Source organism: Vicia villosa, unplaced genomic scaffold (assembly GCF_029867415.1).
Source record: "Vicia villosa cultivar HV-30 ecotype Madison, WI unplaced genomic scaffold, Vvil1.0 ctg.000441F_1_1, whole genome shotgun sequence".
NCBI lineage: Eukaryota > Viridiplantae > Streptophyta > Magnoliopsida > Fabales > Fabaceae > Vicia > Vicia villosa.
In genome coordinates, this window is record NW_026705209.1 from 1 (window position 1) to 11,245 (window position 11,245).

An 11,245-nucleotide genomic window follows, 5' to 3' on the forward strand; every position below is an offset into this window, starting at 1 on the left:
AGCATGGAGAGCTCTCCAACCGGTAGGAATTTCGCCAGTGAGATTGAACCAAAATTCAAAAGCGAGATCCTCCCAAGATCGACCATTGAGTTCTTGAAAGATTGAGCGGTGAGCATTTGGTGCATGATTAAAATGCAAATATGAAGCTACGACATCTTGATCTAGAGAATATTCACGGTTAAACATCCGAAATTGGATGCTACCCGGTTGAGAGTGGTTGATTAGAGGGAGTGTCGTAGTTGAAAGAACTCAAAAATTCTAAAACGAGCGACTCATAAGTAGGTACGGGTTCAGTACAAAGATGGTGGAGGCTAGATTTAGTGAGTAAACGGGTCACACCATCAATGAGACCCAGAGTTTCTAGACACTCGGTGTTCACAAATTTTGTGGGGAACGACCGAACGTTCGTAGAAGGCGACATATTTTGTTCGTTGAGCATCATTGTCATCATCTCGGAAGATAGTATTTGAAAGGTCGGGAGATGGTCTCTCGGGACGCTCACTACGGATGAATGAACGTGGAGGCATAGAGAGTATGAAAATGAAAAATAGAAATGTAGTGTAGAAGAATAGAGAATGTTGTGAAGGTTGTGAGGAAGAAGAATGGTGGTGGTGTGGTTTTTATAGTGAGGTTTGAAAATGGTGTGGTTAATGGAGAATTAAAATGGATTAATGGTGGTGTTTGAAGTTTGAATGGGGTAGAGAAGTGGGAAATGAATAGAGTTTAAGAGGTGAATGATGGAGGATGAATGAGTTTTATGGAGTTTAAATGGAATAAATAAGGGGAAGAATGAGGAAGATTGAAAGATGAATTTTGAAATTCAAATTCAAAATTCAAAATGGGAGTTATTGGGGTGCTGCAGCGTGGTCAACAATGCAGACTGCTGCCCTTGGGAGACGCGCGTCTCAGGCAGTCAGTCTGCTAGGGGACAAAGCATGGAGACGGGCGTCTCCTGTCCTCTGAATGATTCCTGCTGGTCCCACACAGATGGAGATGTGCGTCTCCTGTTGTAGGCAAGTGGTTCACGCATGCAAGGGACCAGACAGTGCTGACAGATACCATAAATTGTCCATCAGTTCAGAGCAGTGTCGAATTTTAATACTATTAACAGCAAAAAGTGATAAACAGGCAAATATATAGCAGTCAATAGCAGTGTAATATAACACAGTAGCAGTAATCAAAAGAATATTGCATTTAAAAATTAAACCGGTACTGAGTGTTAACATAAGCAGAATGTAAAATGCAGAAAAATGAAAATCTAAACTTATGAATAAAAATTGCTAAAACTAGAAATAAAATCTAATAATCTAATACGGTAACATCTAGCCACGTCTATTGGTGTGCTCATTAGACTGAATGTGTTTGAAAACTTCGTCGAACTGAGCATTTACGGTGTCGATAAAATCGAAGAATTGCATTTGCAAAGTGTGTAGCTTGTTGCGTACATGTTGGACATCTTGTTGTAGTGCAGTGATGGCTTGCTCGTGTGTGTTCAGATTAGGCATTCTTTGATTTACTGATGCGGTGGATGTAGCGGGTTGTTGTTGCTCGAGCTCGACATCAGTCATATCAACAGTGTAATCATCAACAGAATCTTCAGAACGAGTTTCAGGCTCATACTCAGATATAGGGTTCATCTACAGAAAGAGGTTCATAATCAGGAATGGGTTCATCTTCAGGATTAGGTTCATAGTAACCAGGAGGAGTGTCAGGCTCAGATTCTGATACATGCATTTCCTCATCAAAATGTTCATAGGCTTGAGGGGTTTCAGGTGAGGATTCTCTCTCAGGAATCTGATCATAGAAAAGCCAGTTGGCAGGGTTGTGCACACTTGTCCTAGGACTCGGTAAGGTGAACTGATCCAATACTTTGTTATCAATGAGTAAATCAAACTGATCAGGTCCAAGGTTACCGATGATACCTCGGTTAAAGCAGAAGTGAATGTCCATAGAATTGTGGGAGCCAAGAGGTGTCAATCTAAGCAAAGGTACTCTCATTCCTATAGCATTAGCAATCATAGTGACGAATCCGCCGATCCTAATAGGTGAAACTTCGTCTTGCGTGATGCGCTTGAAGTTTGTTAGCATGAATGCGATGGCGTTGACCGGGCGATTCTGAGAGGTACAAAACATGATGAACAACTCTTCTCTAGAGACTTCAGTGACATTATCGGGTTTACCAAAAATGTAGTGAGCAAGGATCTTATGGAAGTATCTGAAGGCGGGGTTATGGATGTTCTCAGATTGAAATTCATTCTCTTCAGGGTTATCGTTTCCAGTGATCTTGCCCCAATACCGTTCCAACTCCCAGTAAGCAAGATTGTCTTCAGTTACTTTGGTGTATGCATCAGATCCATGAGGTAGTTCTAGCATTTCAGCAAAACCTCGGATGCAGAAATTAAATTCCATACCAAAGAGTCTAAAGAGAATAACTCCTTTTCTCAGTCCTTGTCCACAGTTTGGAAGATAGGTCAGGGAGCTCAAGAATTCCAGAGTGAGTTTCCGGTAAGTACTAAATTTGCGGAACAGGTGAGAACCAGTCCAACCAATTTGGTTTAGCAGGTGTAGGATGCTCTCTTCGATACCAAGTTTCACCATAGTTGGTTGGTGAGGATAGCAAGTCAAATCCATGTGTCTTTCAGCCAGCTTATTAAATCTTGCTTCTTGTCCTCTACCACGGAACACAACTTCCATATTATCAACTTCTTGCATCGTAGTTAGTAGTTAAATGAAAAACCTAGAAGTTGAAAATATTAAGATTAAGTTAGAACTAGGCTAGTGTTTATTTTAAAAAAATAAAATTAAATAAAATAAAGTAAATGAAATAAAATTAAGTAACAAGTTATAATAATAATTATAATTATAAAAAGGAAATATTTTCACGATTTAAGATAGCAGTTATAATTATAGTAATTATTATAAAATGTAGGAAAAATGGAAAAAATGATTAAAATGAAAATAATTAAAAACGGAATATCTAAATGGAAATAAAAAGTTAAAAATAAAAATAAAAAATAAAAGAATAAAATAAAAGAATAAAATAAAAGAGTAAATAAATGTGGGTTGTCTCCCACCAAGCGCTTTGTTTTATGTCGTAAGCTCGACGATTTTAAAAATAGAAAACTATTTTTTCGAAAGAGCGGGCAGTTCGTCAAGTTTAAAAACTTCGATGTTTTCATCGTGTTCGAGATGATGGTAATACTTAAGACGTTGCCCATTTACGACAAAAGGTTTTACAGTTTCTCCTTTTATTTCTATCGCTCCACTCGGAAATATGTTAGTTATTTCGAAAGGGCGAGACCATCTAGATCGTAACTTACCAGGAAATAATTTTAGTCTAGAATTAAATAAAAGTACGTTATCGCCTATGCTAAAATTTTTCCTAGATATACGCTTGTCGTGCTATTTTTTCGTTCTCTCTTTATAGATTTTGGCGTTTTCGTAAGCGTCTTGTCTAAGTTCTTCTAATTCGTTTATGTCTAGAAGTCGTTTCTCACCAGCGGCAGTGTAATTTAGGTTTAAGTTCTTAATGGCCCAATAGGCTTTATGTTCTAACTCTACCGGGAGGTGGCATGATTTTCCATAAACGAGTTTGAATGGGGTAGTTCCTATTGGAGTTTTAAAAGCTGTTCTATAAGCCCATAAAGCTTCATTTAGCTTGGTTGACCAATCTTTTCTAGATATAGCGACAGTTTTCTCCAATATTTGTTTTATTTCGCGGTTAGATACTTCTACTTGTCCGCTTGTTTGTGGATGGTATGGTGTGGCTATTCGATGATTCACTCCATATTTTCGAAGGAGTTTCTCAAGTATTCTTGAAATGAAATGGGAACCACCATCGCTAATTACCAATCTTGGCACACCGAACCTAGGAAAGATGACGTTTTTGAAAAGTTTGATAACTACTCGTGTATCATTTGTAGGAGAAGCAATAGCTTCTATCCATTTTGAAACGTAATCAACAGCTACGAGTATATATTGATTTCCAAACGATGACGGAAACGGTCCCATGAAGTCTATTCCCCACCCGTCAAATATTTCTACTTCCAGAATGCCTTTTTGAGGCATTTCATCACGTCTTGAAATGTTTCCAGTTCGTTGGCATCTATCACAGTTTAGTACAGCAAAATAAACGTCTTTCCACAGGTTGGGCCAGAAAAGTCCAGATTGAAGGATTTTGGCGCAGGTTCTAGATGTGCTATGGTGTCCTCCACACGGTGCAGAATGGCAGTGTGTTATTATGCTTCTTATTTCTTCCTTGGGTACACAACGTCTAAAGATTCCATCGGGGCCTCTTTTGAACAGGAGCGGGTCGTCCCAATAGTAATGTTTTAGGTCATGGAAGAATTTCTTCTTCTGTTGGTAACTTAGATCAGGAGGAAGCACACCAGCAGCTAGGTAGTTTACGAAATCTGCATACCAAGGTGTGTCAGAGCGGGCTAAAGCTATTTTTGCTAATTTGTTGGTTTCAGAGTTTGGACGGTATGGTTCGAATTCATTGGCTTCTAACTGAGCGATGAGTCTTTCATAAGGGAAATCATCGTCAATTGGTACTTCTTCGGGTTTTAGATTTTCCAATCGAGAGAGGTGATCTGCTACGAAATTTCCAGTGCCCTTTTTATCTTTAATTTCCAGGTCGAACTCTTGTAGTAACAAGATCCATCTCAAAAGTCTTGGTTTGGCGTCCTTTTTGGTTAGGAGGTACCTAATGGCGGCGTGGTCAGTGTATATGATTATTTTGGCTCCTACCAGGTAAGAACGGAACTTGTCTAATGCAAATACGACAGCTAATAACTCTTTTTCTGTCGTGGCATAATTCATCTGAGCTTCGTCTAGGGTTCTACTCGCATAGTATATGACATGTAGTTTCTTATCCTTTCTTTGCCCTAGAACGGCTCCTACAGCATAATCACTTGCGTCACACATTATTTCAAAAGGTTCATTCCAGTCGGGAGGTTGCATAATTGGCGCAGAGATTAATGCTCGTTTAAGCGTTTGAAATGCTTCAGTGCATTTATCGGTGAAAATAAATTCGGCGTCTTTCATAAGTAATTCGGTTAACGGTTTGGTTATTTTAGAGAAATCCTTAATGAAGCGTCGGTAAAAACCAGCGTGTCCTAGAAAACTTCTTATTTCTCTAACGGTTTTGGGAGGTTGAAGGTTTTCGATAATTTCAATTTTAGCTTTATCTACTTCGATCCCTCTATCGGATACGATGTGTCCCAGTACAATTCCTTGTCGAACCATGAAATGGCATTTTTCCCAATTAAGGACTAGGTTTACGCTTACGCATCGTTTAAGTACCATTTCAAGGTTTTCTAAACATGTTTCAAAACTTCCTCCACAGACAGAGAAGTCGTCCATAAAGACCTCCATTATTCCATCTAGGAAATCGGCAAATATTGCCATCATACATCTTTGGAAGGTCGCGGGTGCATTGCATAGTCCAAAAGGCATTCGTCTATAAGCGAATGTACCATAAGGACAGGTAAACGTGGTCTTCTCTTGGTCGTCAGGGTGAATAGGAATTTGGAAAAATCCGGAGTATCCATCCAGATAACAGAAATGCGAGTGTTTAGCTAGGCGTTCGAGCATTTGATCTATGAAAGGTAAAGGGAAATGGTCTTTTCGGGTAGCTTTGTTTAGCTTCCTATAGTCAATGCACATTCTCCATCCAGTTTGGGTACGTTGTGCTACAGATTCTCCTTTTGCGTTAGTGATTATAGTAACTCCTCCTTTCTTTGGTACGACGTGAACAGGGCTAACCCATTTACTATCGGATATAGGATATATTATTCCAGCTTCTAGCAGTTTTTGGATTTCCTTTTTAACCACATAGCTCATAATAGGATTTATTCGCCTTTGATGTTCCCTAGAGGTTTTACAATCGTCTTCGAGCATAATGCGGTGCATACAGAGGGAAGGACTTATGCCTTTCAAATCTGATATGTTATATCCTAAAGCGGTTGGGTATTTTCTCAGGACAGTAAGTAATTTTTCAGTCTCGGTTCGTCCTAAGTTGGCGTTCACTATAATTGGTCGGTTTAGTTCTTCGTCTAGAAATTCGTATCTAAGATCGGTAGGAAGTGTTTTTAGCTCTATAGCAGGTTTCTTAGGTCCAGGTATAGGATCGGGAGTTAAAGCTAAGCATTCACTCAGGTGGTCATCTTGATATTCCTCACGCGAGTTGTCATCTTCAAGAATTGGCGGCATAGGAATTCTTAGGATCTCAGTTTCCTTATTTGGTTCGGATTTTATTTCTTTGACACACTCGTCGATTATGTCAGCAGAACAGCATGTGTCAACTATAGAGGGTGCTTTTAGGAATTTGGAAAGGATAAATTCTATTTTCTCTTCTCCTACTTCGAAAGTAAGCTTTCCTCGCTTGACATCTATAATTGCACCAGCGGTTGCTAAGAATGGTCTTCCTAATATGATCGGGATGTTAGAATCTTCTTGGATATCCATTATGATGAAGTCAGTTGGGATGTAGAATTGACCTACACGAACAGGGATATTCTCTAACATTCCTACGGGGTATTTGACTGAACGGTCAGCTAGTTGAAGAGACATTCTCGTTGCTTTAAGCTCACCTAGATTTAGTTTCTTACAGGTCGAAAGAGGCATCAAACTAACACTAGCTCCTAAATCGCACAAGGCCTTCTCTATGATGGTTTTTCCTATTACGCAGGGTATAGAGAAACTACCAGGGTCTTTCAGTTTTGGAGGCATGTTATTTTGGATGATAGCGCTGCATTCAGCGGTAAGCGTTATAGTTTCATTATCCTCGAGTTTCTTTTTGTTTGATAGGATTTCTTTTAGGAACTTAGCGTACGAAGGCATCTCAGTTATGGCTTCTGTGAATGGTATGGTTATGTTTAATTGCTTCAGAAGTTCTACAAATCTTTTAAATTGCGCTTCGGTTTTTGATTTAGCTAATCTCTGAGGGTAAGGAATTGGTGGCTTATAAGGTGGTGGTGGAACGTAAGGTTTCTCTTTTTCAGGTTCCACTTCGTTATTGTTATCATCAGTCTTGGCAGTTGGTTCGTCAGTTGTTTTCTTTTGGGTTTCCTTTGGCTCTTGTTGTGACATGGGCGCGTTTTGAGTTCTAGGATCTATGGGTCCATCGTAATTCGTTCCACTTCGTAGTGTTATCGCGTTCGCATGTCCTTTAGGATTGGGTTGAGGTTGAGCAGGAAACGTGCCAGCAGGGGCAGCAGTAGGTGCTTGTTGTTGAGCTACTTGTGAGATTTGAGTTTCTAACATTTTGTTATGCGTAGCTAAGGCATCTACTTTGTTCGATAGTTGTTTTAGTTGCTCGCTATTGTGGATGTTTTGATTTAGGAAGTCCTTATTGGTTTGTTGTTGGGAAGCTATAAAGTTCTCCATCATGATTTCTAGATTTGACTTCCTAGGGGTGTTTTGAGCAGCTACAGGCGCTTTTTGGTAGCCAGGTGGTACAGCAGGTGCTTGTCCAGGCGCGTACAACGCGTTGTTGTTTTTATAAGAAAAGTTCGGATGGTTTTTCCATCCAGGGTTGTACGTGTTAGAATAAGGGTTTCCTTGAGCATAGTTTACTTGATCAGATGGGATTCCAGTCAAGAGTTGACATTCGGCAACTACATGTCCAGTCAATCCACAGATCTCGCAGTTAGGTGTTACAGCAGCAGCGGTGGCTGAAGGAGTGATGGTTAAGTTCTCGATCTTTTGAGTTAAAGCGTCTACTTTAGCGTTAACGCGGTCTATACCACTTATTTCGTACATTCCTCCTTTGGTTTGGGCTTTCTCTAGAGCGGCTCGTTCTCCACCCCATTGGTAATGGTTTTGTGCCATGTTCTCTATGAGTTTGTATGCTTCATCGTGGGGTTTGTCCATTAATGCTCCGCCAGCAGCGGCATCTATAGTCATTTTGGTGTTATATAAGAGACCACCATAGAAAGTATGGATGATCAGCCATGGTTCGAGTCCATGATGAGGGCATATTCTAAGCATGTCCTTGTAACGTTCCCAAGCTTCGAAGAGTGATTCGTTATCTTTCTGGGTAAATCCGTTGATTTGACCTCTGAGCATAGCAGTTTTGCTAGGCGGAAAGTATCTCGCTAAGAATACTCTTTTCAATTCGTCCCACGTAGTTATGGAATTAGAAGGCAGGGATTGAATCCACGCTCTCGCTCTATCTCTCAAGGAGAAAGGGAAAAGGCGTAATCGAATAGCTTCGGGACTAACGTTGTTGGCTTTGGTAGTGTCGGTGTATTGCACGAACACGGATAAATGGAGATTGGGGTCGTCTACAGGGCTTCCAGAGAATTGATTCTGTTGAACAGCTTGGACTAGCGAAGGTTTCAGTTCGAAATTGTTTGCCTCAATCGCAGGTGGTGCGATACTTGAATGCGGTTCAGCGCGCGAAGGAGCGGCATAGTCTCTAAGAGGACGAATAGCAGCCATCTCTAACTTCGGGGTGATTTGATTAATTTGATCAGTAAAAATCAATTCCTGATTAATAGGAATTGGTGCTACTTCGGGAAGATTGCGAGCTCGACGTTTGACGTTAATGAAACGTTCGATCTCGTTAATTCGTTGTATTAAATCTCCTCCTTGTGAACGAGTATTTGGCATACAATCGTTCAGAAAGAAAGGGAAGAATTGTCCTAGTCTCTACGGTGTAACAGTGAGTTATGATATCGACTTAAATAGTCCCCGGCAACGGGGCCAAAAACTTGATCGCGACTTTACGTGTCTATTAATTTGATGACTGCAAGTGCACAGTCGTGTCGTGTAGTTTTAAAAGATATCGAATCCACAGGGACTATGAATCGATCTACCGTTATCTAAGGTTACTATGTAAAGCTAGGGCTACTAATATTTCGATTGTTCTTAAGGGAAAGTGATTGTGAGAAATGAATAATATAATAAAAGACAGATATCAGTATGTATTTCGTTTAACTTAAGGTGATCCGAAGGTCCATTGGCTTTTGCATAATTTAATTAAAAATCTTTACTAATTCAATTGATTAAATATCCTCGTCTCAAACTTTCGCTCTGTTGATTTAGATTACTGTCCTAATCCTAATGTACGCTTTCGCCATCCCATTAGATTTTAGAAAAGCTTTTTGGAAACAACGTAATTAATAAAATGCCCGTTTTATGAAGTTGTTATCTATTTAAATCTCCTAATCTCAAACTTTCGCTCTGTTGACTCGGAACATGCTAATATCCCTAACGTACGCTTTCGCCATCCCGCTCGGGTGTAAAAACAATTTTTGAAAATAAATAAGTTCTAATTAGTTTTAATACGCTTTCGCCATCCTTAAAACTAATGTCCTATGTCTACTATCCAGTTAAAGATCTCAAACTTTCGCTCTATTGATTTTAACCTTTGACCGTCTTAACCCCTCAAACTTTCGCTCTATTGGTTTTAAGACTTACTAATTAAATTAGACATACAGACCAAAAACAAGTGATAGTTAATAAAACATAATTAAGCCAATTTATTTTGGATCCCTACGGTTAACTTACTTCACATACCGATATCTTAATAATTTAGCCAGACATATTAATATGGTTAAACATGCATAAATCGGTTCGGTTCATAATAATAGGCATAGTAAATGGCATACAATATATCATGCAAATAAATATAAATAAAGGCGGTAAATAAAAAACCTGAATTAAATAAATGGTAATTGGATCTTCGAGTACTGAACTTCCACCACAGGTTGGCTGGATCGTTCTTGGAATGGCAGTAAATAAAACAAGGAAATAAAAGCGATAAATCTAACGTAAGGCTAGATCTATAAAAAGTTCACAACAATTTCCAGTGTAGAAATCGTTGTGAGAAAATAAGTGTTTGAATGAAAGCAGAATAAAGAAATACGATTCGCGGTACAATTTCGGCAGCACTTCGTTGGCAGGAAATCGGACTCCTTGGAAGTCAGGTAGCAGGTTCTATTTATAGGAGAGGTTTTGCTGTGACGTTGCGTGAAAAGAGGAGACTTTGCAGACTGGGTGTGGAGACGTGCGTCTCCGATTCTTCAGGAAGACTGGGTGCAGGACTTGAGACGTGCGTCTCAAGTGGAGAAAATCTAGGAGCAGTTGGAGACGGGCGTCTCCTCTTGGTGACGTGACAGAAGAACGTTGGAGACGTGCGTCTCCACTTGCTGGGAAGGTTTGGGCCACGCGCCTTTGGTTCCATGGTGGGCTGGACTGTCTCTTTTGGGCCTTTTGGGTCCTAATTGCACCCCTCTTTCACTTCAGCACTCCTTTTTCATCTTTTAGGCATAAATATTGGTCATTTAAGCTCCATTTTCTTTCCTTTTCGCAAATAGTCGTAATTAGAGTGTAAAACCTGAAACAAAGCAAATACTCGCGTAATATCATAATAAATTAACATAATAAACGGAAAATGCTATAAATATCTATGGATTTTAAGCTAAATATACGATATAAAATCGTGTTATCAGATACATGGGGCAAATGCTGTAACTTCTACCCTGCATCAGAAGTTAAAGTATCCGGTAAAAGGTAAGGTCGTCACAGTTTATGGCGAAGAAGAATATGTGGTTAGCCACCTGAGCAACTCCAAGTATGTTGAGACTGATGGAGAATTCATCGAAACTCCCTGCCAATCTTTTGAGGTGGTCCCTCTAGATGTCTCTACTGCCAAACATATTTCTGCTACTCCTGCTACAGAAGTAACTCCAACTATGGCTTCTCTCAAAGATGCCAAAGCTGTGATCGAAGAAGGTGGTTGCACAGTATGGGGGCAACTCCTTGATGTGCCTTACAAGTTCGATAAGCTAGGTCTGGGCTATGCTGATGGAACTCAAAAGAACGATCAAAGTTCTCGTTCTGGAGGATTAATGTCACATTTCATCAGCCAAGGATGAATGCTATTGAAGACGATGGAGTGATCTTGAACCATATTATTCAGCAATATCCAAATGAAATTCCACCTGTTTCCGAGGAAATTTGGGATACTTTGGGAGAACCAAGCGGCGGGTATGATTTTCTAGTAAAGTACACTGCACCTCAGAGTTCTTTTATTGCCATTGAAGACATCGTCCCAACTGGATGGGGTGATCAGTTTGAAGATTGCAAAAGTTTCACATGTTCCATTACTGAGCAATACCAAAGTCCACCTAGTCCAAAAGAAGTCTGGGATACACTAGGAGAACCAAGTGGTAAGTATGACTTTATGGTGAAGTATTCCGCTCCCCTGAGCTCGCAGATCGCTATTGAAGACATC

The 11,245-nt window shown here is 39.9% G+C and overlaps 1 non-coding gene across 1 annotated transcript; it reads left to right on the forward strand.

The window, feature by feature from the left end:
- The first annotated feature begins 7,963 nt into the window (after nt 1-7,963).
- Nucleotides 7,964-8,070, forward strand: LOC131628308 (small nucleolar RNA R71). The gene has a single exon (XR_009291739.1). It is a non-coding gene; the product is annotated as a small nucleolar RNA R71 (small nucleolar RNA).
- The last annotated feature ends 3,175 nt before the right edge of the window (nt 8,071-11,245 follow it).